Below are 25,437 nucleotides of genomic sequence, written 5' to 3' on the forward strand. Positions count from 1 at the left end.
TTACATTTGGAAGGAATAAGATATTTTGCTTCCTTCTCATCTAGGATTCCCACATCTTTTGCTTTCATAACTAAATTCTGAAGTTGTTTTTTAAATTTGCCAGTAGGGTTTCCCTTAATCTTAATATAGGTGTGATTGTGGAGATAGTATTTGCTGCATGCTAGTGCAAGCTCGTGCTCCTCAGAATCACCCCACCAGGAGGTGATTAAGCCGGAGTGTGGTAGCAGATGTAGCAGGTAGGGATCAAGCAGAAAGCTAGTCAGTAAGCAAGCCAATGGTCAGTAAGAAGTGGTTTACGGTTGGGATTAAGTGGAAGCGAAGTCGAGCATTAAGCCAAAGGTTGATAATGAATGGTTTCAGTTTGGGATCAAACAGAAGCAGGGGCGGACTGACAACTCATGGGGCCCCCGGGCAATAGGGGATCATGGGGCCCCTGTGTACTCGCCCTCACTCAAACCACACTCAAAAAAGCCTATGAAAGGTACCAGTGGCATCTCATGGGGCCCCCTTCTGACACCGGGCCCTCCGGCACTGCCCGAGTTCCCAAATGGTCAGTCCGCCCCTGAACAGAAGTGAAGTTGATATACAAGCCAAGGTCAGTAACGAGTGTTAGTGAAGATACAGAAGACAACAGTAGTGAAAGGAGCAACATACGGGCTGGAGAAGAACACAATAATCTGGCTAATAGAAAGTGTAGGGACATGGCTTAAATCAGGAAGTCCGTGGGTAGAGAAAGGAGTTCAAGGTTCCCCAGAAACAAGCTGCAAGGCAAGGTTGTCCATAGGATAGCACAGCAAGAAGAACCACAGCCGGGCATCACAGAAGTCACAGTCTCAGACCCAAGTCCTTACAGAATGCTTGCTGATCTCCCATTCCTGTTAATGACATGGAAGCGACATATAAAATGTCACTTTTCCCAGCCAGTATGGCTGGTGAAGAAACTAGTGGAGTGCAGCCTGCACTCTATTAGTTTCATTGAAGCGCAGAGATATCAGGGATTTTTTAGACCCTAATGTCTCATTAAAGAAAACCTGTCACCAAACATGCATCACATAGGGATCTTTTGTCCCTATGTGATAGAAAAATAAAAAGTTTAGAAAGTTTAGTAAAAAATGTGTAAAAAAAAAAAACTAGTTACACTCAAGCACTTCTGCCAGATTGATTCCACATATCTCGGAAAATGCCGGTCTCACCTCACATGTTATTTTCAAAAACAGAAGTGAGAGGGAAAAGGAGATGTTTTGGAGCTCACAGAGGATGTTAGATGGAGGCAGAAAAATAGATTATACAGACATTAAGTAATAGATGTGTACGGATTGTTTTGAAAAATAAAGATATCATTTAGTGTCACAAAACAGAATCCTGCCTCCTCATCCTCCCCTTATAGCCGGCCAATCACGCTACTTTCTCTTTTTTGCAAGATGCTTGAAAAAAAAAAAAAAAAAAAAATCCGGCCTCCTCCTCCCCTTACAGCCGGCCAATCACCATCCTTGTTTTTTTTGTTGTTTTTTTTTTGTATGTTAAATAGAAAAAGAATAAAAAAAAATGAAAGCCATAGAAACGTATTAAAAAGTATATGCATATATATTATTTATTTTTTTGTGAAAGGTGAACATGTGCATTGACAGATTTGGCGGAAAGGTGAACTATTCCTAAAAGGTGGCCCTAAACCTTCTCTTCTGATATCCCCCCACCAGCAATCTTAGCTCCTCCTTTCACTGGATTTCCAGATTCTACACCCATGGGCAAACCGAGAACCAGCATGCTGTGTGCCGCTGGGTAGATGGGAGGAAGATCAGTAAATGGATCTTCCCTTTCTGTTAATGACCCAGAAGTGGCATGTAAAATGTAATTTCCTGGTCCTTGTGTTCCTGGCCGGGGAAGAAACTAGTAAAGTGAGATATTCAGGGCTTTTTTTTGCAGCTGGAACATGGAGGAATGGCATTCCGCTACTTCCAACACTAGCCCTGTGCTCACCACTATCTACTGCCCGGCTCCCCTGTGACAGCACAGCTGAGCTAACCCAGCGGGCGGCTCTCTACAGCTCTCCCTGCCCTTGCACACAGTGCAGAAAGAATGCACAGCACTCACATCATTCATTCCAGTGACTTAAGCACTTGCAGCTTCAGCTCTAACTAGCCTCTTTATCTCTGCACCTCTGAATGGGGAGTGCGCAGAGTCCACACACGAGGCGCTGGCACTTTCTGCCCTCCCTCCCGCTCATCAGCTAGTAAGCCATCCCGCCCTACCACCCTCCAGCTGATCAGCTACTAAGCCTGGCAATTCTATTCTGGCTCTCTCATCTTTTTAGTGTGTGGGCAGATTAGGTGAGGGGTGCAGAAGGAAGAATTGATGAGAAAAGAGTGGAGGGTAGAGATGAGCACTGGTGAAAGTTTAACGTTAATATTTATTTTAGCATAAAAGTAAATTCTTCTGTTGCTGGTGGGTTCAGAAATGAGCTTTGGAGAGGAGTACAGGGTGTGAACTTTGGGCAAGGTGCTGGGGTGAGCTGCGAGTAGGGTACAGGGGTGATCTACGGGCAGGGTATAGGAGTGAGCTGCGGGCAGGGTACAGGAGTGAACTGCGGGTAGGGTACAAAGGTAAGCGGTTGCCAGGGGTAAAGATGTGAGCTGCGAGCAGGGTAGAGGGGTGAGTGATGGAAAGGGGTACAGAGGTGAACTGTGGGCAGGGTACACGGGTGAGCTGTGGCAGGGGTACAGAGGTGAGCTTTGGAGAGGAGTACAGAGGTGAGCTGCAGCCAGGGTATTGGGGTGAGCTGCGGGAAGGGTATTGGGGTGGGAGGTGGACAGGGGTATTGGGGTGAGCTGCGGGCAGGGTTCTGGGGTGAGCTGCAGGCAGGGTACAGGGGTGAGCGGTGGACAGGGGTAAAGATGTGAGCTGCGAGCAGGGTACTGGGGTGAGAGGTGGACAGGGGTACAAGGGTGAGCTGCGCGCAGGGTACATGGGTGAGCCATAGACAGGGGTACAGAGTTGAGCTGTGGGTAGGGTACAGAAGTAAGCTTTGGAGAAGGGTACAGAAGTGAGCTGTGGGCTGGGGTACAGGAGTGAGCTTTGGACAGAGATATAGAGGTGAGCTTTGGAGAGGGATACAGGGGTGAGCTGTGGACAGGCGTGAGCTTTGAACAGTGGTACAGAGGAGAGCTTTGGACATGGGGGAGAGGTGAGCAGTGGATAGGAGGTGCATAGGTGAGTGATGGGTGTTGGTTTTTTAGGGAATAAAAGTTGTAAAGTTTTCACTGGGGAAGATTTTTACGTGGTAGGCAGGGACAGCATACATACAGTATAGCATACAGAGATCATTGGTGCAACAATGTCTCTTTAACGCCCGCTGTAAAATTAGGCCGCACCTGCTCGATGATGCAGACCACATCACTACTTCTCTTTCACCCCCCCACTCCGGATTTGAGTTCCTGCACCTATTCTCTGAGAAAAAAAAGCCCTGGAGATATAAGATTTAAATTTGCACAGGGCTCAACAAATCCCAGGCCCAGGATTCCAAATAGCTTCCTGGAACCTGGGTTCACACACTGCTTTGCATTGACTTCAATGGGAAATCCCGTCTCGTAGACTTCAGAGGGAAATCACACCCCGTAGACTTCGATGGGAAATTGCACCTCATAGACTTCAGTGGTAAATCAATGACTTCAATGGGAGATCACACCCCGTGCAGTTTAATGGGAAATCGTGTCCCGTGCACTTTAATGGGAAATCGCATCCCGTGGACTTTAATGGACAAAAGCCTCCCGTGGACTTCAATGGAAAAACGTCTCCCGTGGACCTCTATGGAAAAACGCCTCCCATGGACATCAATGGGAAAACTTCTGTCAATAGCAATCATGTGTGAACACTTATCTCCATATGCCAGTCTGCTCTATCACTTGCGAGTCTGGAACGCACAGCTTCAAACTTGCACAGGACCCTTTTCATAATGGCACCCAAAACACAGTGCGTGTGGATCACATCTGTGTGGACCACCTCAATAGGAACTCAAAATATCTAGCCTTTCATGCGAATCTGTGAGTTTCAAAATGAATCTAGAATTGCATATGTGAATTAAGGTGGCTCCATTCACATCTGGGTGTTTGGGATTGCAGTAGAATCACTGTGATCGCAAAACGTAGGTTCAGGTTCCATTTTCAATGGTTCCTAAAAACATGGTGCTGTTTTGCAATGATTGCCGGATGGCAGATCCCATTGCGTGAAGTCCCAGATGCTGGCAACCCACACTAAGCTAAAAAAAATGTCTCATAAGTTTTTTTTAGCTGGCTACTAGATTCAAAGCAAGAACGTTTATAATATTAATAATAGAAACCATAACGGTATAATTGTTTTTGTTTTTTAATTTTTGGGGGTTTTTTTCAAATTATTAACTACAACAGAAAGAAAATAGCTGTACCCAAACAAAATTTCCTTCCTTTTTTTCACACAAATAGTGCTTTCTTTCAGTGGCATTTGATCACCTGTGCGCTTTTTATTTTTTTGTGCTATTTTTCTGCTACATGTTTTTGGTAAAAAAAATCCCAGTAAGTGAATATTGATTGCTCTGTGTGAAAGTTATAGGATCTTCAAACTATGGTATAGAGAATGGAATTCACACAGCTTTTACTTTCTGACTGCCCATCACATTTCTTGAGTTGCTAAAATACCAGTCACTAGTCATTTAAATGATATATTGCTCACACAAGCCATGGGTACATGTGGAATTACACCCCAAAATACATTCTGCTACTTCTTCCGAGTGTGGGGGTACCACATGTGAGAGACTTTTTGGGAGCCTAGCCACATACAGGAGCCTGAAATCCAATGACCACTTTGAAAGCTTGACGGTGCGTAACTTCCTCATTTCACTTCCTCACTACCTATCGCAGTTTCAGAGGTCCTGAAATGCCAGGATAGCACCCCCCCCCCCCCAATAAACCCTTTTTGGAAAGTATACACCCCAAGGAATTTAAAAAGAGGCATGGTGAGTATTTTGCCGATATAATTTTTTCTCTCAAGGTTTTGAAATATAAAAAAAACAAAAAAAATGTTTTTGCTTTCTTTCTTCATTTTCCAAAAACTTGTGGCAACAAATGAGATCTGCAAAATACTAACCATGCTTCTTATCAAATTTCTTAGGGTATCTACTTTCCAAAAAGGGATCATTGGGGGGGGGAATTGGTGCTATCCTGGCATTTCAGGGCCTCCTAAATTGTGATAGGTAGTCAGGAAGTGTAATGAGTAAATAAAGCCCTTTAAACGCCTGAAGGAGCATATTGGATTTTGGGGTCCTGTACTTGGCTGGACTGCTAAAGTCTCTCACATGTGGTACCCCCATACTCAAGAGATGTAGCAGAATGTATTTTGTATATGTAATTCCACATATACCCATGGCTTGTGTGAGCAATATATCATTTAAGTGACAACTTTGTGTAAAAAAAAAAAATGTTTTTGTCTTTTTCCAAAAATATGTGGAGAAAAAAAAAATCTTTAATGGAGTTTAAAGTTTTTTTTTAATTTTTACATTATTTTTACACTGTCCCTTTCATTTTTTTTAATCACTTTTACTGCTATCTCAGGGAATGCAAATATCCCCTATAACTGCGATGGACATTGTCATACATTCATTTTTGAGAAATCTGGGGTCTGACTCTAGATATCTCTTCTGCTCTTACATTATCTAATCTCACCAAGATCGGTGTGATCAGATGCTTTCCCAATTTACAAATGGTTTATATCCTGCAAAACTGAAGTGATGAAATGCTGGTAAGCTTCCGATTTCTTAGACTATGGAGATGATTGGCACCATTCCGGTCTCCAGTCAAATCTATGGTTAGCTGGCAGAATCTCCGGCTGCATTCTCAGGTTCCCCCGATGGAATGATGGGAAAGCCTGAGAAACCGTTGGGGGGGGGGGGGGGTGGGGGAGGCATCTTCTCTTGTAAAAGCAATCCTGCAGCTAATTAGCCACTAGGATTGCTTTTACATGAAAACCGATCGCCAGCTGAAAAAAATTATACCAAGATCCTGATATAACCACTCAAAGTCCGGTGATGTACCAGTACGTCGTTGGGTATATATGCTATGTTCTTTTTTTCTTCTTTGCAGCCTGTGTACTGAATTAAAAAAGAAGAAATCTCTGCCAGAAAAAGTGTGTGGTATGCCCACCATTAGAATACCTCCCTACATCCACCCACTTCTAATGGTGGGCACATATGAAACGTTCTTCTTTTTTTCTTTAGCCCATGGGCTGAACGAAAAAAAAAAACTAACAGATTCCTCTATTCACATCGGTCGATGTGGATGAAGGAATCTCTGCCAACAATTTTTTTTTAAAATATATACCGAAGCATAGGGGCCATCCACCCACTGGCCACCCCAGGCCCCCATGCTTCGGCATATATGCTCTTTTTTAACTGCGGATGAAAAATCTCATCCAACAGCGCTGCCCACACTGACGTATGTATATTCTCAGAGCAAGTTCCTGTTGCTGTCAGAATAAACAGGTCAGTGCTGCAGCTAAATGGCATTCCTGCAAAGAAAACGACATTGGTTAACAATAAAACAGTAACTCAATAAAACAATTTTTAAATGAAATATGTCCCCAAAAATGTTATTATATATGTATATATATATATATATATATATATATATATATTTTTTTTTTTTTTTTTAAAGCATAAACTATTAAAACTACTTCAAGCCAACACACATCTTAAAATATATCATCATAATAATATTAATATACAATAACAATTTTTTTTGTATTTTTTGTAAATCATTAACTATGAGCAGAAAATATTTTAAAATTTGTAATATTAATAATAATAATAATAATAACAATAAAAATATAATAATACAAATAATTTTTAAGCATAAACTATTAGACTACTACAATAAAGAACATATTTTAAAATATATAATACTAATAATAATATTCAATAACTATATATTTTTTTGGTTATTTTTTGTTTTTTTATTTTTTTGTTTTTTTTGTTTTTTTGTCAAAGCATTAAATACTATAACTTCTACAAGACAGAAAAACTTTTAAAATATATAATACAATAAATACATCTAAGCTGATAATATTATAAATAATAGTGTACAAGCGGCGGAGGAGAGGAGCTGCTGAGAGGGGAACAGGAAAGGAACGGCCGGGGCGGGGATGATGGCCTCCTTGGGAGCTGAGCTGAGCAGGTGAGGAGGACAGAGGGCAGGAGAGTCGGGGAGGTGGATGGAGGAGGCCGGGGGGCGCATAGAGGAGGTGGGGGAGCTTTGTGGAGAAGGTAGGGGGGGTTGTCTGTATAGAAAGGCTGATAGGAGGTCATGTCTGGAGATGGGGGGGGGGTTAATAGGGACAGACATAGCTAGGGCTCCCCCACCTGCCCCCCCAGTGTTCCCCCCCCCCACATCAGCACCCCCCCCAACGTCCCCCTCACATCTGCCCCCTCAGCGTTCACTTGCCCCCTCAGGGCCCCCCCCCACCTGCCCCCACAGTGTCCCCCCCACCTGCCCCCTCAGCATTATCTTTACCCCCACCCCCGCAGCGTTATTCCCCCCCTGCTCTTTCAGCATCATTCCCCCCCTCTGCCCCTTCAACGTCTCTCCCCCCCCCCCACACTTTCAGCGTCATTCCCCCCCCCCTCACTTTCAGCGTCATTCCCCGCCTGCCCTTTCAGCGCCATCCCCCCCTGCCCCTTCAGCGTCATAACCCCCTGCCCCTTCAGCGTCATAACCCCCCCCGCCCATTCAGCGTCATAACCCCCCCCGCCCCTTCAGCGTCATAGCCCCCCCGCCCCTTCAGCGTCATAACCCCCCGCCGCCCCTTCAGCGTCATTCCCACCCGCCCCTTCTGCGTCATTCCCCCTCCCCCCTGCCCCCTCAGCATTATTCCCCCCCTGCCCCCTCAGCGTTATTCCCCCCCCTCCGCCCCCTCAGCGTTATTTCCCCCCCCCCGCCCCCTCAGCGTTATTCCCCCCCCCCGCCCCCTCAGCGTTATTCCCCCCCCCCGCCCCCTCAGCGTTATTCCCCCCCACCCCCTCAGCATTATTCCCCCCCCCCCCACCGCCCACTGACCGGTCAGTATACTACTGACAGGAAGGCTCGATGAACTACCACAGCCCTGCGTTGCGCCGCGGTCATTCATTGAAAACTCCAAGCTGACCTCCACAAAGGCTGCAGGAACTTGTAGTTGTCCCATTCACAGAACACTGTGATTGAGTGACGCGGGCGGAACCCCTGCACGGCCACGTCTTTTTTTTCTTAAATTGTGTCAGCAGGGAGGAGAAAATCCCCCACTTGCTGTCCCAACGGAGATCAGGGGGGTTGCGGGGGTCGGTCCATTCAATACATGCTACACTCTGATTATGGGTGTAACATGTTATGATAGGTGAACTTATCCTTTAACCCCTTCCCTACCGGGGACTTATACCCCTTCCTGCCCAGGACAGTTTTCAGCGCTGGCGCAGTTTTAATGACAATTGCGCGGTCGTGCAACACTGTACCCATATGACATTTTTATCATTTTTTTTCACACAGATATTCTTTTGGTGGTATTTAATCGCCTCTGGGTGTTTTATTTTTTACGCTATAAACAAAAAAATAGCAAACAGTCTAAATAAAAAAGTGTTTCTTTGTTTCTATTATAAAATTTTGCAAACAGGTAATTGTTCTCCTTCACTGATGTGCTTTGATGAGGCGTCACTGATGAGTCGGCACTGATGATGCTACACTAATGGGCAGCACAGCTGGGCACTGACTGGCGCCACTGCTGGGCAGCACAGATGGGAAGCACTGCTGGGCACGTGAGTGGCACTGCTGGGCACATGTGGGTGGCACTGATCATCAGTGCCGATCTGTTTTCAGACAATTGCCGGTTATAGGCAGGACTTTCCTCACACTGTGACAGCGTGAGGAAAGTGAAGCCGACGACCAGCAACTGCATTTACCCAGTGATCTGTGTGATTGGACACAGCTGATCATGTGGTAAAAGGCCATTATGATTGCCCTTTTACCACATCACGTGATCAGCTGTGTATATAGGACACAGCAATCACGGAGATCACCAGATGTGCGCCGCTGGGGGCATGCGGGAGGGCGCGTTCTAGGAGGATGTCGTATGACGCCCTCCCAGAACTGGACAACTGCGCTGTAGCCTTCATTCAGCTATAGGCTGGTTGTCAAGTGGTTAAGAAGCCAGTACCTGATGACGTCCTTAACAACCAGCTATTCACCAATATGCTTTGCAATGCAACACATTTAACACACACCACAAAACGCACAGCAACCGCGGTATAAACGTGTGAAATATGCATATGTGTTTTTGCCGCAGGTCAGCGTGAAAGTAGCCTAAGTGATGACACAGCCCCTGTGATGTTGCTTGTCACATGGTGTTTCAGGGAAGTAAACAGAGGAAGGCTTGTGAGAGTGAGAACCTATACTGGAGATCAGTGATCATGTCATTAGAGCAAAGGTGTCTTCACATCGCAGCATTTCAGGATACTGAGAATATTGGTTAGAATGCACACGTGCCAGAGGTGTCACCAGGAAGGTAAACATCAGTAATGTATTATATAGAAGTACTGCTACAAGGCGGCACGGGTGCACAAAATCACTTGTATATACTTGATTTTGCATTGCCAGGTAGTGGGCGCATGTGTGCCCTACCCGTGCCATCATTAGCGGCCGCGGCTATCAGTCACCACACCTGGTTATGGCCAAACATCTGTAAAGGGGGGTGGGGGGGGGAGAATGGTTTGTAAACAAAACAGTTCTCTTCCCTGTCAGCTCCTGCACACTGCTTTGCATGGCTGTGCATAGCACTAACACACAGCCCCATAGTAACACAGCACACAGGTTAACCCTTTGATCGCCCCACATGTTAACCCCTTCCTCCCAGCTGCCATTAGTGCAGTGTCAGTGGTTTTTATTAGCACTGATCACTATATTGGTGTCCCTAGGGATGTCAGTGATAACAGGTCAGTTCCCTCCCAGTGTCAAAATGGCCACCACAGTCCTGCTATACGTTGCCGATCGCCATCATTACTAGTAAAAAAAAATAAAAAATAAAACCCAGTATATATACTGCCATTTGTAAACACTATAAATTTCACGTAAGCCAATTAATATACACATATTGGGATTTTTTATAGCAAAGACATGGAGCGGATTACATTTTGGCTTAAATTTATGAGAAAATGTGATTTTTAAAAATTTTTTACTTGACATGTCTAATAGCAAAAGGTCAAAAATATTGTTTTTTTTCTCAAAATTGTCAGTCTTTTTTTTTTTTTTTTTATTGTGCAATAAATAAAAAACGCATAGGCAATCAAATACCATCGTACCATTGAGCAGCCATAATGCAAAAAAATGGCCTGCTCAGGAAGGGGGGTAAATCCTCTGGGGGGCAAGTGGTTAAAGGTTAATTCACCTTTTGTAACATGTTACCCCCATATTCAGAGTGTAACATGTTATGAAAGCACTGGCCCCCGCTCCCTGCAGATCCCCAGCTTTGTCAGCTAGTGAGGGATCTTCTCCCCGATAGCTGTCAAATTTTTTAAAAATGTGGCCGTGCGGGGCTCCATTTGCCCGGCCGCGTCACTCCTCTGTGAATGAGAAACTACTAGTCCCGACAGACTTAGCGGCTGTCAGCTTGTAGTTGTCAATGAACTACCACGGCACGGTGGAGCACTGGGGTAGTTCATTCAGTCTTCCTGTCAGTATATCTGCTTGCTTGTACATCCTGTATGGGGTGAGCAGATGTACTGACAGATCTGCAGGAGACCTGCATGGCATCGGTGATCTGCCTATCGCTGGTGCAATGCTTTCCAGGCATCTGCAGCAAAAAATAATGCACATTTTTTTACCTGCAAATAAAATGTGCATTTTTAATTTTTTATATCAAAAGGTGAACTTATCCGTGAACTAAAAGGCTTTGGAAGGTGAGAATACCGGCAGCGAGTATTATGGAGTATTTTCATTCTTGTGATTAGAAAGCCTTAAGGTATAACTAAGGATAAACTTTTTTTTTTGGGTAGAGTGGAGAGGGATTGGAACACCTGTCAGGTTTTTATTGCTGTCTGTGTCCCTGGGAGATTCCCCCTCTCTGTTTGTCCTGTTTGCCATTATCATCGAAGGTAAAAGTCAAAGAAAATCCCAAATTTTGTGTTGTCCCCAGAAAAGTAATAGAGGGAAAATCTTCCAATGGGGGACCCCAAAGGATTCCCTTAATTTGCAGGGATCTTCTTCACTTCCTGTTTTGGCTATGGGACAGGAAGTGAAGGTAAATCTCCCCAATGGGACACAGATGGCAAAAAATAAAACTGACGGGGGTTATAACCCTCCCTTCCTCTATCCAAAATGAAAAAAAAATGTTGCCTATAGTTCTACTTTATACCCCTTTTAAAATATTGAACTCTGCCGTAGCAGGATCAGTGATGTTCTCGCCCATGCCGTCCCTTCTCCCGCTTGTCTCCCCCCCTGGCGCCAGCATCTCAACTGTGGGCACCCAGCTGTGACACCTTGTGGCTTCAGAGCCTTGTGCCCACTGCGCATGCACGAGTTGTACTGCACCTCCCGAATGGTCCGTCAATCTTCTGTAAAGTGTCCTAGAAGACTGTGAGGGGGGAAGGAGGAGGGCTTGCCAGAACCAGGGATCCGCTCCCCCCCAAAAAAGTGCGAAATGTGGCAGTGGAGGGGGTAGGAGGCAGACAAGCAGAGCTGCCCGTTTTGGGTGGAGCTCCCTTTAATATATCTCTAAATTATGTTTTTTTAAATGCAAGCAGTAGTTGAAATTTGATTTATTATCAATAACAGTCATAGGCTGGGGGAACGGCAAGACCTGTAAGTGTTAACTGCAGCAGAGAAAAATGGGGTTCCTGCCCTGCCAAACAGGACTGTGCTCTGTGGCAGAGCTGTGTAGATCTCAGGACTGGAGGGATAGAAATACAAATCCTCTGTCATATAAGACCTGTATAAATATTTCAGCCATATGTTTGAGGTTAATATTATATAAAGGCTGGTATGTGTGAAATGTATTTATAGATTTTGTTGTTTCTTTTTGTGTATTTTTCTCTCGGTTTAAAGTTCCTGCTGGTTTCTCCTTGATCAGTGATGGTCCAGTGAGCTGAGCAGTGTGTGAGATGATTCAGTAGGAAGTTGGGACCATGGGGCAGAAGAAAAAGACATTTCTCAGGTTACTTGAATACCTGGTGATCATAGCAAGGTAAGCCATGGTTCCTTTTCATGTTTTATCACTGGAGTACTACAGCAGGCATCACTCGGGCTGTTTAGTTCTATAACCAAAACACAGCATACATTGTCAGCAGCAATCCACTGCCTATCCAGAGCACCTTTTTATTCTTAGTAATTTCAGATCATACACTAGAAGGATAGATGACATTTTGGCAAAAATCAATATTCCATCTCTCTGTTCTCTCCCTCCTCTTTGGCTCAGAGACAGCAGCGGGAGCCATTGGCTTCTGCCAATCGCAGCCAGTGAGGAGGAAGCCGGGCCAGGCTGTGCTTTGTGAGTCAATGGACACTCAGAGCTGGCTCGGCAGTGAACCTGCACGAGTGCTCCCATAGCCAGTGGCTTGCTATTAGGACACTTGGCAAAGGGGGAGGAGCCAGGACCACCAGCGGGGGACCTGAGGGGAGCGCAGAGCAGGTATGTATGACATGTTTATTATTTTAAAGAAAATGAAATGGATTTAGAATCACTTTAAGTTGCTGTTCTGAGACAATTACAGGGGATTGCAATATCTGTTCTGCTTTTGAAAATGTAAAAGTCAACACATTTTTCAGTTTAAATCCGCTAAATACATTTAAGATGCATCAAAACAAAAGTATTGTAACAAAAACAAAACAAAGAACATTTTGTCCACTATCTGCAATGCTGCTGAGAAGGACCCTTTCTCGCTGTGTGGAGGCAACGGTTGCCTTTCAGAGACCTGATACACCCACTGCTGAGTCAGAGACAGAACTCTCCAATCTGCAAGGTGCATGAGTGTCGCTAATCCCAAAGCTATAGGTCTGTCCTCTGCAGAACAACCGCTGCTTCCACAGAAAGAGCAAGGGTCCTTCTCTGCAAGATATGGGCAGGGGACAGGATTTTCTTCTCAGACTGTGACTGCTTACTATAGTAAACACCCAGACGATGTATACTTTTTTGTTTTGAAGCCAGCAACTGAAAGTTCTGCCTGGTACACACTACAAGTTTGTTTGTTTTTTCCGTTCAGCCCAGCGGTGATCCTGCCAGTAGGGTTGAATTCAGGATTCTGTGTTGGCCACGTGAGTTATTTCAAACCAAACTCCATAAACGGTGTCATCATGGACCTGCCTTTGTGCACCTGGACTCAATCATTTGGCAGAGTTTAGCCATATAGTGTATGTACTGTATGATACAGCCAGCTAATTTCAGCAACCAGTTCACTGTGGTCTCTGGAAGGCTAAAGTCCCCATTTCATGCCACTTGTAGACATACATTATGCCATCCAGCACACTGATACAAGAAATGTTCACTTTTTGGTTGTCAGTGGTTTTTTATAAATGTAACATTTTGATGGGTGTGCATAGACAGACTTGGGTCACTCTCTCCTAGTAGAAGAGAATTGGGAAGTTGGTTCAGCACATTGTATAGGTACAGCTAAACCTGCATGGTCTCCATTTGCTGATATGCTTGCATTAGGTCTTAGGACCATAGAAATTCCAATCTGTTGGCCAGTCTCTGCGTCTTGTCTGGTTTTTAAAGTGGTAATAAAGTCTCCATTTTTTTGCCTTTTTAATATATTAAAATCCACAAATAAAACACTCCTCGGTAAATCATTTAATTTACAAATACGAGGAAACACTTATTGCACTGAGGTTATCACCGTTGCTGGCTGCAGATGTTTAGCAGTGCTTCCCCAACTCTCTGACCAGGAAGTGCAAACTGAGCACATCACAAGATGACCCTCTTTGGGACTACATGTCCCAGCATCCAGTTGCCAGTTCTTTATGGTGAATGTAGTTATCATTTTTGCAATGACAGGTCCCTCCAGTCATTAAGTGGAGGAGGGAATCTGTTTTAGTGTTTTGCAATTTACAGCTTCTGATCATGATGCAATTAGTAAGCTAGTAAGGTGAAGAATATAAATATTGCAGTGAATTGTTGCCACATCTAGAGATGAGAAGGCCTGGAAAAAGTTTTTTTTTTTCCTGGAAAAATTGGAAAAAAAGGAGAGCGTGGAATATGCTCTTTTACAAAGATAATTAATATATCTATGGCATGGCATTCAAACTATAGAACATGAAGAAGTTAACCCTACACTCTCCCAATGACACCAACGATGGGGCACAATTCCTTCCAAGGACTTGAAGAACAGGAAAGTAGGTTGGGCGCACGTCAATGATGTTGCAGATAAAACTTTTATTGGAATCTTCAAGAAAAATGCAATACAAACATGACGGCTCCCACAATACACAGAGAGCAGTAAACGCGTTTCACACAGGCATGTGCTTAGTCATCACTTAGTCAGTAATGTCTGTATCAAAACACATTTACTGTTCTCTGTCCATTCAGGGCGCTGTCATGTTTGTATTGCATACCAATAAATGCTTTATCTGCAAAATCATTGAAGTGCTGCCAACTTACTTTCATGTTCCTCCAGTGCTACAATCACGGAATGTGGCCGGCACCAATTGATGTGTGGAGGGACTGTGCGTTCATGCACTCGCCTAGATTGGTCCTCCACATTTTCTACAATTTTGGTTTCCTCCTTCCCAGTGACAGGAACGATGGGGCGCCGTTGCTCCCAGTGACAGGAACAATGGGGCGCCGTTGCTCCCAGTGACACAACCGATGGGGCGCCGTTGCTCCCAGTGACATAACCGATGGGGCACCGTTGCTCCTGGAGGCACGACCGATGGGGCACCGTTGCTCCCGGAGGCACGACCGATGGGGCGCCGTTGCTCCCAATGGCACGAACGATGGAGCGCCTTTGCTCCCAGTGGTACCAACACCAGCAAGCGGTCGTGCAACACTGTACCCATATACATTTTTTAGCATTTTTTCGAGACAGATAAAACTTTATTTTGGTGGTATTTATTCACCACTGGGATTTTTATTTTTTTTTGCTATATAAATGAAAAAGTCCAAAAATTTTGAAAAAATAATCCAAATTAGTTTATAACCAAGAATTATAATTTTTCAAAATGTTTTTTAAATTTTTAGTTTATTTTTTTATATTATCATTTGTTTTTTTTTTTGTTTTTTTAACATACGGTCACCCTAGCAGTACAGTGTCACCATGTCACTGTCACTACTTGTGGGGGGTGATGAAGATTTTTTTTTTTACATTGATTGCTTTTACACCCATAAAGGCTGTAAAAGCAATCATTTTTCAATAACACTTTGAATGACAATTGCACGGTCATGCAACACTGTACCACTGGGATTTTTTTTTTTTTTGCTATATAAATGAAAAAGTCCCAAAAATTTTTTAAATGTGTTTTTGTTATAACCTTTTGCAAATAAATAATCTTGGGCAAAATTTATTCAGTTATCTTTTTAGTAAATTATATTATTATCATTTATGTTTTTTTTTTTTTTAACATACCGTCACCATAGTGATACTGTACTTTTGGGGGGGGATGAAGATTTTTTTTTTTTTTTTTTTTTTCTTTTTCATTACACTGATTGCTTTTACACTCATAAAGGCTGTAAAAGCAATCATTTCTCCTTCTGTCTGGCTGCATTTCTTGTGCCATTGAGAAATACTGTGTGATCTGTAATTGGTCGCAGCTTGTCACATGATATAAGGCTTTTGTGAATAGCCTTGTACCATGTGATCTCTGTGATCATTCACAGACTTCACACGTAGTAAGCAATGATGTTAGAAGTGACATCTTGCTTACTACTATTCATTTGATCACTGATTGGCCAATCAGTGATCACATGATCGGAACCTCACACAGAGGTCCTGTACAGCAATCGGTGTTTCACTGTGTCCCAGGGAGCGCACCCAGGCTGAAAGTGGCGGGCTCCGTTTATGAACGGCAACCCACCCCTGCACTGCTTCTGTCTGGCCATTTATATACATGAGCCGGATGGGAAGTGGTTAAAGCATACAAGAGGTGTAGAGCTAGTTGCATTGAAACGGCAGCTGCCGCATAAAACGTGCCCGCAGGCTCTCACCACTCTAAACGATATGGGCATCTAGTGACAATGTAACGATCTTCACATGGTTGGCAGATTAAATGATGGTTTTAATGTCATCCGAGTGAGCAGACCGTGACAGCCTCCGAAAACCCCGCCGGGTTACAATAGATGACCCTCTGGTTGTAAAGGCTCAAAGCTGTAGTCTTAGGTAGTGTAGCGGAGGTGGCGTATACGTTACCGCCATGCTTGAATCAGCATGAGGCGGATCCACACATGACCACCTGTGTAGGTGTGGCCCAGGGACTAGCTGACGCTGCCTACGTCAACGCGTTTCGCCCACGTGACCCTGAGCTTTGTCAGGACGTCGGGACAAACGTGCTCCCGGCCTTTTAAAGGGAAAGACATCCCGTTCAGCCACTTAAAATGGCCAGGGGTGGTCCCAGTTTAAAGGACAGCACCTCTATGTCTCAGACAAACCATTACTTTTAAAAGTAATAGGTGGAAATCAATATAAAGCAATTTTAAACATCCACGGTGGTACTATAATTGCATGTTAATTCAATATATTAAACGGGGTCCACTTTTTCTATAGTTATTCATAGAACAGAACCCAATTATCAATGGCACAGACAGTGGTAATTCAAAGAACATTAAAAGGGGGGAAAAATTTCAATTAAAGGGAATAGTGACCATCATGGCTCTAGAAAGACCTTTAAACTCATTTCATTATTTAACCCGAGGGGTGCCAAAGTTTTTATTTTAAAAATCCAAGTCTTTTCTTTCTTCAATAACTCCATATTAAAGTCACCTCTCTAAAGAAGCATGGCGGTTTGGGACTTCCTAATCTTTTTGCCTATTTTCAGGCGGCTCAGATAGCACAATTATCGTGTACTACGGCCAGGAGTTATGTCCCCCAGTGGGTTGGCATTGAGGCCTTATCTTGCTATCCTTACGCTGTTGGGGCTCTTATGTGGCTTCCCAGTCGCTTGCGTCCTCCTGTTCTGTGTCCTACGTTGTCCTATTCATTAACGGTGTGGGATAGATGGTGAGCTCGTAAACATTTATTCTCCCAACATACTCCACTAGCTCCATTTTTTTCAAATCCCGAGTTTATACCTGGCTTATCACCGTCGGTGTTTCAATGGTGGATAAATAAGGGGTTGCTGCGTACCTGGATGGGCTTCGCCCCCGTTCTCTCCAATGTTTCTTGACAAAATATCAATTACCTCCTGGGGAATTATTTCATTATTATCAACTTATCTCATTTATCGGTATTAAACTCAAATTAATCACAGAACCTTGCACACTCAGTCCGTTGGAGGTCTCCTGTGGAGCAACTGGGATGATGAGGGGTCGTTTATCCATTGTCTGTGCTTCCCTTGTTGACTAAATTATCTTATATGACTCAATGGGAACGGGATTTGAATAGCTCATTAGACTTGGATACTTGGCGAGATGTAGCCCATTCTTTATCAAAGATCTCGATTAAATGCTACTTCGTTGGTATCTGGTTCCCAAGCGCCTTTTTCTGACTTTTCTAGTCTTAATCCTTATTTCTTTTCTTTCTCTGAATTGGTCTTTGATACTTTTGGTAAATCTTTATGGCACTTTGGTGCCTATGTTCAATGATAGATGTAAAATTTCCCATCTGGTGGTGATGGTGTCCTTTGTATACAATGTGGTTGACTAGGGATATCTTTTCTATATTTCTCATGTGCTGTTATGTTCTAAGTATATGTTTATATACTTCATCTCACCGTGTCGGTGCATATTGTCTCTAGTTCTATGTATACTGTTGTATACCAATCTTTCAGTAAAAATATTGAAGTATAAAATCACCTCTCTAACTTGAGGGCAAAGAAGCCTTTCACTTTCAGACTTTTTTGTTTGGTGAGTCCATTTCCCAGAGCTCAGTTCCCTGCCTATGTGGCTGAATACGTGTGTTCCCGATATATGAGACTCTGGATAGAATTGACTCATCAACTTTGCTCATTTAAGACGGAGGGTAGTTGTTTAGCGATTAATTTGTTACTGTGTGTGGCCCGGGTCATTTTAAGGTGATAACGTTATCATACCTCATTTTAATGTAAATGGAGGATCTGTTGGCCTAATAGGTCTATTATATTTTTGTGAATTTAATAAAGCTGTTGGTTCTCTTTCAAAACCTCTTTCTTTAGGGGGTCTTCTGGATCCCCCAATATCTTTTTCTCTCTGTTGTATAATCAAAAAAGTGTGCTGTCCCTTTAAAGTTGTGTGAAACGTATGCAAATCACCAATTATGAATAATAGTATAAATTGACACACTGAAAAAATATAAAATGTAACATTTGTAGCATTTAAAAGCAACTCAAAAGGTTCATGTGATCCATATGGAATCCACGTAGTGAAGAAAGTGCTCAGTGTTGATAAACCTCCACTTCAAAAAAGTGCTCCAGTGCTGGAAAAGTGCTCCTCAAAGGGAAAGAGAATGGCCTCTTACCAGATAAAGTGGATCTCAAATGATAGAGATGGAATAAGCTGATCACTCATTAACCTCCCTGGCGGTTAAACTAATCAATATTTTTGAATGTCAAAGCGGTACATTGTTTTACATGGAAATATCTTGTTTTTTTTTATTGTAGGCCTGTAATTCTTAGGAATAACTCACTTAAATCTGTCCAAACAAAAGTCTACTAAACATCCCGGGTATGATAAAGTTTGAAACCCGAAATCATAAATTATAATATAATAAATAATTATAAAAAATAATATAATAATAATAATACATTTAATTCAATAATGTAGTCAAACTAAAAACACTGATATTTGATATAGAGCACCAAGTTCGCACATCACTGAGCTCAGTCGCAGAATTGTTTTCAGTGTCTGATGATGAAACTCCCAACGAATCATTATTGCTCAATTCTGCAAGTGGTTCTAATTCACTATCGCTGTTCTCTAGCTGGTCTAAAACCGCTTTTGCCCTAAAGGGACGCTTTTTGGATGCCATGGACGTTCTCTAGTTTCCAGGCAGAAAGAACGGTAAAAGTGCAGGAAGGGCGCAGGACAAAGCACTAGGGACAAAATGTAGGTGAAATGGTTTGATACAGTAATGTAATACTAACAGATTATAATGTATTGTGTGTACATATTTTTACTTTTTTTAATCTCCTGCCAGTTCCGCTTCCTGCGTATCGACGCTTGCGGGGAACGGAACCCGGAAGATGGATGCTGGCGGCATCGGCCAAAGGACACAGTGGGAGGACATTGTGGGATCGCAGGATAAGGTAAGGATCGGGGGATCGCAGGAGAAGCACTACAGTTTAATCCCGAGTTTGGCTCGGGGTTACTGTAAATTAACCCCGAGCCACACTCGGGATTACCGCCAGGGAGGTTAAGCAGGCATATGTGAAGTGCAAATAGGGAGAAGCTTCATAGTGCAGTAAGTACAACAATCTTTTTATGTTAAAAGTAATGCACTTACAGATAAAGGGGAATAAACTTCTTTGTGTACACAAACCGGTCACGATGTCATCCGGCACGCCAGTGCACGATGACGTCTCACCAAGACTCCGCCTGATGCGTTTCTGCAAAACCGGCGTGCTCTGTTGCTTGGTTTCAAGTGATCAGAGCCCCTTAGGAATCCAATACAGGTCAACATACACATCCAGGGGGGTTGGCAGATCAACTCCATTTCAATCTTATCATACGTAGTAAAATGTAATTCAGACATTTTCACTTTAAGAATGTTTGTTCAATTTTCCAGTCATTAGTGGATCAAACTAATGTTCATTTTTGACCACAGTGGCAAGAAAATTCGAAGGAGCTGGATGGAAAGTTTTTCCCAAATGAACAAATTTGCAACAGTGTATGTGGTCTTCATTTGGGAAATAACATATGTTTCAAAATCAAATGTTAAAATCAAATTCAATTTTCGAACGACATTCATCAAACCATCAAATGTACTGAAAAATTTGGAATGACTGTTTATATGAACATTCTTTCAAAAATCTAATAGTGACATGGGCTGGCCCCCTCCTCAATTGATATTGGACCGACTTCTGCAGGTGTGACATTTTATACCAGGTGTGTGGCTCCACTCCTCCCCCTGGGGGAATTCATGTGCATCTCCCATTCTTTTTGATGAGACGTCTTGGGTGAACCAGAGGTTGTTGATGTGGGGTTTTTTTTAATTGTTTGAAGACACGTTTTGGGCTTTGTTCTTTTTCCCAATTTCTGTTTACATCTGGTCAGGAAGGAATAAGACGTAAAAAGAAAAAAGCAAGATATTGTCAAGACCGTTTTGGATCATTGTGGTCTCTGTTTTGTTTGACTACCATTTCTGTTATTCTGTTTATTACGGGATCTGCATATCCACATTGTTCTTTTTATGTGTAATCCTACTGTTGCAGTAATGTCATTCTGGATTCTGTAAGTACTGTTCCATTTTCTCTATTATATTGACAATAAAAGTTGTCTGGATTAAAAAAAAAAAAAGGAAAAATCAAATAGTGTATGGCCAGCTTCTGACAGCAGTCACAGTCTGTTTGCTTAGGCTTGGTTCACATATATATTGGCATTTGATGCTTTCTCCAGTGCTTTTTGCAGTTTTGGTTTGCATTTTTCTCAACGCGTGTTTGACGCATTTTGCATTTTGTTCAGCTTTTTGTTAAAGTTAATTTTTGTTGTTGCTGGGCAGAATAAACATGGAAAATGCGGCAAAAATGCACTACTGTGCACTTCAGCAGCTTCTCCATTGAAGTCTATTGTAGCAAAAATGCTGCTTTTTGCTTTGAAAAAGTCTGTGACGCTTTCCGAAATGCAGCAGCTCAAAAAAACATAGCTGTAAACATGTTCCATAGGAAACCATGTTAAATGGATTATAGTGCGTTTCTGCAAAAAGCGCTAAAGAACACATTAGTGTGAACGGAGCCTTAATCTGCAGTTGGTAAATGGACTACATTTTCCCAGACAGAATTTTTCCTTGGCACATGACAGTTTTTATTGTTTGCACACCACACCCTAAAGTTGGCCATACACTAAACAATCTAATTGTACAATCTCCTGAGTGACCAAAACTATGTAAGTCTAAGTTCACACCTATGCATTTTCTACTGCATTTTGCAGAAATGCACAGCCATCTATTTAAAGCGGAGTTTCACCCAAAAGGGGAAGTTACGCTTTAATGCTTTGTCGTCGTCCCCCCGCTCCCCATTAAGGATTGGCACCATGGGGAGCGGGTACCCAAATTTGTCAGGTACCCGCTCCCACTACCGCCGTGATCGCCTTGGCAATCAGAAGTGGGAAGTGGAAGTTGTCCTCCCTCCCCATATTCTTCTGGAACACGTGACAGGTCCCAGAAGACTACGGGACCATTCACAAAGTGCAGCGCTACTCACGCATGCACAGTGGGCACCTGGCTGTGAAGCCGCAAGCCACAGCCGGGTGCCCACACTGAAGATGCGCCAGGGAGAGAAGGCGGCCGGTGACACCCGCGGTGGTGAGGACACCGCTGGACCGAGGGACAGGTAAGTTACTGTATTTTAAAAGTCAGCAGCTACAGTTTTTGTAGCTGCTGACTTTTCTTTTTTTGTCAGCTGGACCTCCACTTTAACATGATTTCCTAGGGGACAGGTTCACATCTCATGTTTTCACCCGGTGTGATTTTTGGAGAGGGTCAGAGACTTTTTTAAATGCAAAATGCATTTTTGGTTTTATAGACTTCAATGGAGACACTGCAGAAAAGCATGTAGTGTGTTTTTGTTGCGTTTTTGATGCATCTTAATCTGCCCAGCAAAAAGTTAGAAAGAAAAATAAAAACCGTAAAACGCATCAAAAACGCACATGTGACTGGAGACACTCCTTCTGAGACCGGAGCATAATAAATTGGTCTCTAGCTATTACTCCGCACTGATTCTGATAGATCGTAGACAATGCCATAGAACTAGGGAAAGATGGTATGCTCTTGTCCCAGATCTGACAGCTCAAAGATGGTCAGAAGTGCTTCGGTCATATGTGACTGCACCGTCAGGACCTTCCATCTGCCCCTCTACAGCATGAAGATCTGGAGATGCCGACCATTACCCACGACCAACCCTGAGAGCCCCATAACAGAGCACTTTGATTGGCTATGCCACTAAGATTATTTAAGATGGGTAGGAGGGACTCTGCAACATGTTATAAATGTTCAGTGACTTAGCCTGGGTTCACATATATGTGGTGTATATCGCATGTGATTCGTACAGGTACCGCACCGCATTCCTGTGCAAATCACATGCGATTTGTGTGTGGTGCGATTGGAGCCATACATTATGCATGGCTCCAATCGCACCACACCCGCACCAAAAAGGTACAGGACCATTTTTTTGGGTCCTCACTAGAATCGGATGGGTAATCACACCTATGTGATCCAATTCTGCACATTGCACCGCGTTTTTTGGACCGCTTTTGGGGTGTTGTTAACGTAACATACACACCAGCAGCAGTTCGCATGAACGGGGTGCGATTCTGATGCGGTGCGGAATTCGCACAGAAAATGCTGCGAATTCCGCACTGCATCAGTGTGAACCAGGGCTGGGGGATCATTCCTGCATATGGTCTGGGAGTGTGCTATGGTCTGACCAATGTGCTCACGTCACCCAATTTATAGCAGATGTGTTTGATTTACCAAATATTTGTAGCCCACTTACTTGCCTCCTGGGGGTAATTGAGGACGATATTATAGATAATGCCACGCAAACCTTCTTGAGATGATTATTTTTTGATGTGTGTAAATTGATCGTGTTACATTGGACACAAACGGATGTCCTCGGTTTGGCAGCCTGGGAAAAAAGAGTGAATTATAATGTCCCACTATATGAAATGACATATGAAGCAAGAGGATGGCCTAAAAAATGTCTTTGAATTTAGTGTAGATGGATAGAATCATCGGATACAGTAGACAACAGTCCTGGAGGGGTATAATTACTGTATAGAGTATGATCCATTGTTGTCTTTGATTATTGGATGCACTGGTACATGATACTGTGGTGTTCCTAGTATGTTGAAAGGTTGAGGAAGTGTGGGAGTTCACACCACAAAGTTTGGTTTCAAATCTGATTCCAATCTTTCTGTGTTCCTTTTCTTTTCCTGACGATTTTTCTTTTTCTTAACTATCTCTATTACTAAGAAGCAACATCTTACTGCTGCACACAGAATAATACATGTGAAACTGCTCTATGTACTTGTGGTAGCCGTCTTATTATATTTACTGTATGGCTTTGCAGACAACATTTGATTAGCCATTTGGTTGTGTTACATTGTGCAATGTCTTGGAAGAACTGGATAATATTTACGGACTCACTTTTGTTCTTTTCTGTATATTTCTTCAAAGGTTTTGCACCAGAAATTGTTTTTATACAGACCTGTTATGCTGTATATATTCGTGCAGATGGCAATAAAAGAATAGAAAAAAAATACAAACACATGTACAAAAATGCAAAACGCATTGCAAAAAGCACTGCAGAAACAGATCAAAGGGAAACTGCATAGGTGTGAACCAGGCCTGATAGGAGGACAAAGCTAAACAATCCATTTAATTAGTATCAATTAATCAGGTCCTTGCTCTAGAATTGATGGTAGATCTAAAGGAAAGCCTACAATCAGATTGCATGGTGGATGGTTAGTTTAGGACTCTGTTTCACAGTGTTATGTGTTTTTTTGTATTAAACATTTGATACAAAAGATTCTTAAAATGGCAACCAGCAGGTTTAGGTGATCGTATCAGTACTTTGAACTGGATTCTGAGGAGTACAGGCAGCCAAGGCAGACCTAGGACAATGAATGTGACCCAGTGCAGGCCTATAACTCGTATTTCGAGTGTAACACCGAATTTTAATAGGGATTAACTTCCTTTATTGCACAATGTGTATTGCATCAATTAGGAAACCTTTATCCTGTGTCCTCATTTCCTGACGATCATATTGAGTGGCAAAGCACAGATGGCCACACATCAATGCCTGGAATCCAGCCTTGTGTCATCTTATCACTGGCCTGTAGTTCCCATATCATACAGTAGGGGGCGCAGCTGGTGGAAAAGGAAGCTCCTAAGACTCCTAAAACAGCGGTACAATTGACAGAGGCCAACATCCACCGATTTCTGCAGCGATTTCTGCCACCTGTGAGCAGCTAGCTGCAGCCACAAAGCCCTGTACACTTAGGCTAGCTTCACACCTATGCAGGTTGTGTTTGAGCCATTTTTGCATTGTGTTTTGTGTTGTGTTTTGCTTGTTTTTTTAAAAAAAAAATTATTGTTGCTAGGCAGATTTAAAACGCAAAATGTATCAAAAACGCAGCGCATGCTTTTCTGCAGCATTTCCATTGAAGTCTATAAAACCAAAAACACAACTTTTTGCGTTAAAAAATGTCCCTGAAAACGCACAGATGTGAACATGTCCAATAGGAAATCATGTTAAATGTACTGTACTGCATTTCTGCAAAACGCTGCAGAAAATGCTTAGGTGTGAACCTGGGGTAAAGGCTTCTTTCACACTGATCCGTTTTTCTTCCACTTTTGCGTTAAAAAAGTGGAAGAAAAACGTGTAAACTTATAATCCTATGGAAGTCTTCACACTGATCTGTTGCAGGTCCGCTGCATTTGTGGTGCAGGTTTGGTGCAGGAAAAAATGCACCAATAATGCACCTCCCCATTGAAATGAATGGCAAACGTTGCAAAAACGCATCAAAAATGCACCCTTGTTGTATTTTTGTTGCTGTTTTTGAGTCATATGTTCTGTAAAAAATGCACTGCAAATGCAGTAAAAACACACCAAAAATGCATATGCATTTTTGCTATGCATTAGTGTGAAATTAGCCTTACACCCCGATCACATTGGGTGCGATTTGGATGCCAGGCGACTTGCAAATCATATGCCAAGTTGCACCCTATTGTCTGCTGTTAGAGCGGTCATATCGGTGCAGTTCCGAATTGGTCAGAGCCACACTGATTTCTAAAGTAGTCCATGCACTAAATCGGATATCGCGTGTACTCTCCAGGGCCTCAGGAAATGCACAGCCTAACGGGAAGCCAAGGGAACCAGTACAGCGACAACCAAAGGAAATGCTTCAGGGGTGCAGCCCTCCTCAGACGGGGAGATCAGCCACTAGATAAAGAATAAAGAGGTGGCGCACACACCTAGTGCATTATCCAAGGTTTATTGAAAGGTATGAAAGGTAAAAACATACCCACAGACCAAGCATGTATCTAAAGAGCATTTGCATAATGACGATGGCCAGAACTGCAAGCAAGGTGATCCAACTGTCAGTGCGGTCAAATGGTTGACG

The 25,437-nt window shown here is 43.1% G+C and overlaps 1 protein-coding gene across 8 annotated transcripts in view; it reads left to right on the forward strand.

Moving 5' to 3' along the window:
* Nucleotides 1–25,437, forward strand: part of LOC149468331 (uncharacterized) — a 654,932-nt gene that overhangs the window by 292,348 nt on the left and 337,147 nt on the right. The window contains exon 15 of one of the 8 annotated variants that reach the window (XM_089670290.1): nucleotides 12,084–12,222. The exons of the other annotated variants lie outside the window; for them this stretch is intronic. The gene's annotated coding sequence lies outside the window, so the exon portion shown is untranslated. The remainder of the gene's footprint in view (nucleotides 1–12,083; nucleotides 12,223–25,437) is intronic. 8 annotated transcript variants of the gene reach the window in all.

The sequence above is a fragment of the Staurois parvus genome, unplaced genomic scaffold (assembly GCF_062004578.1).
Source record: "Staurois parvus isolate SC_StPar_1 unplaced genomic scaffold, SC_StPar_1.0 ptg000089l, whole genome shotgun sequence".
Taxonomy (NCBI): domain Eukaryota; kingdom Metazoa; phylum Chordata; class Amphibia; order Anura; family Ranidae; genus Staurois; species Staurois parvus.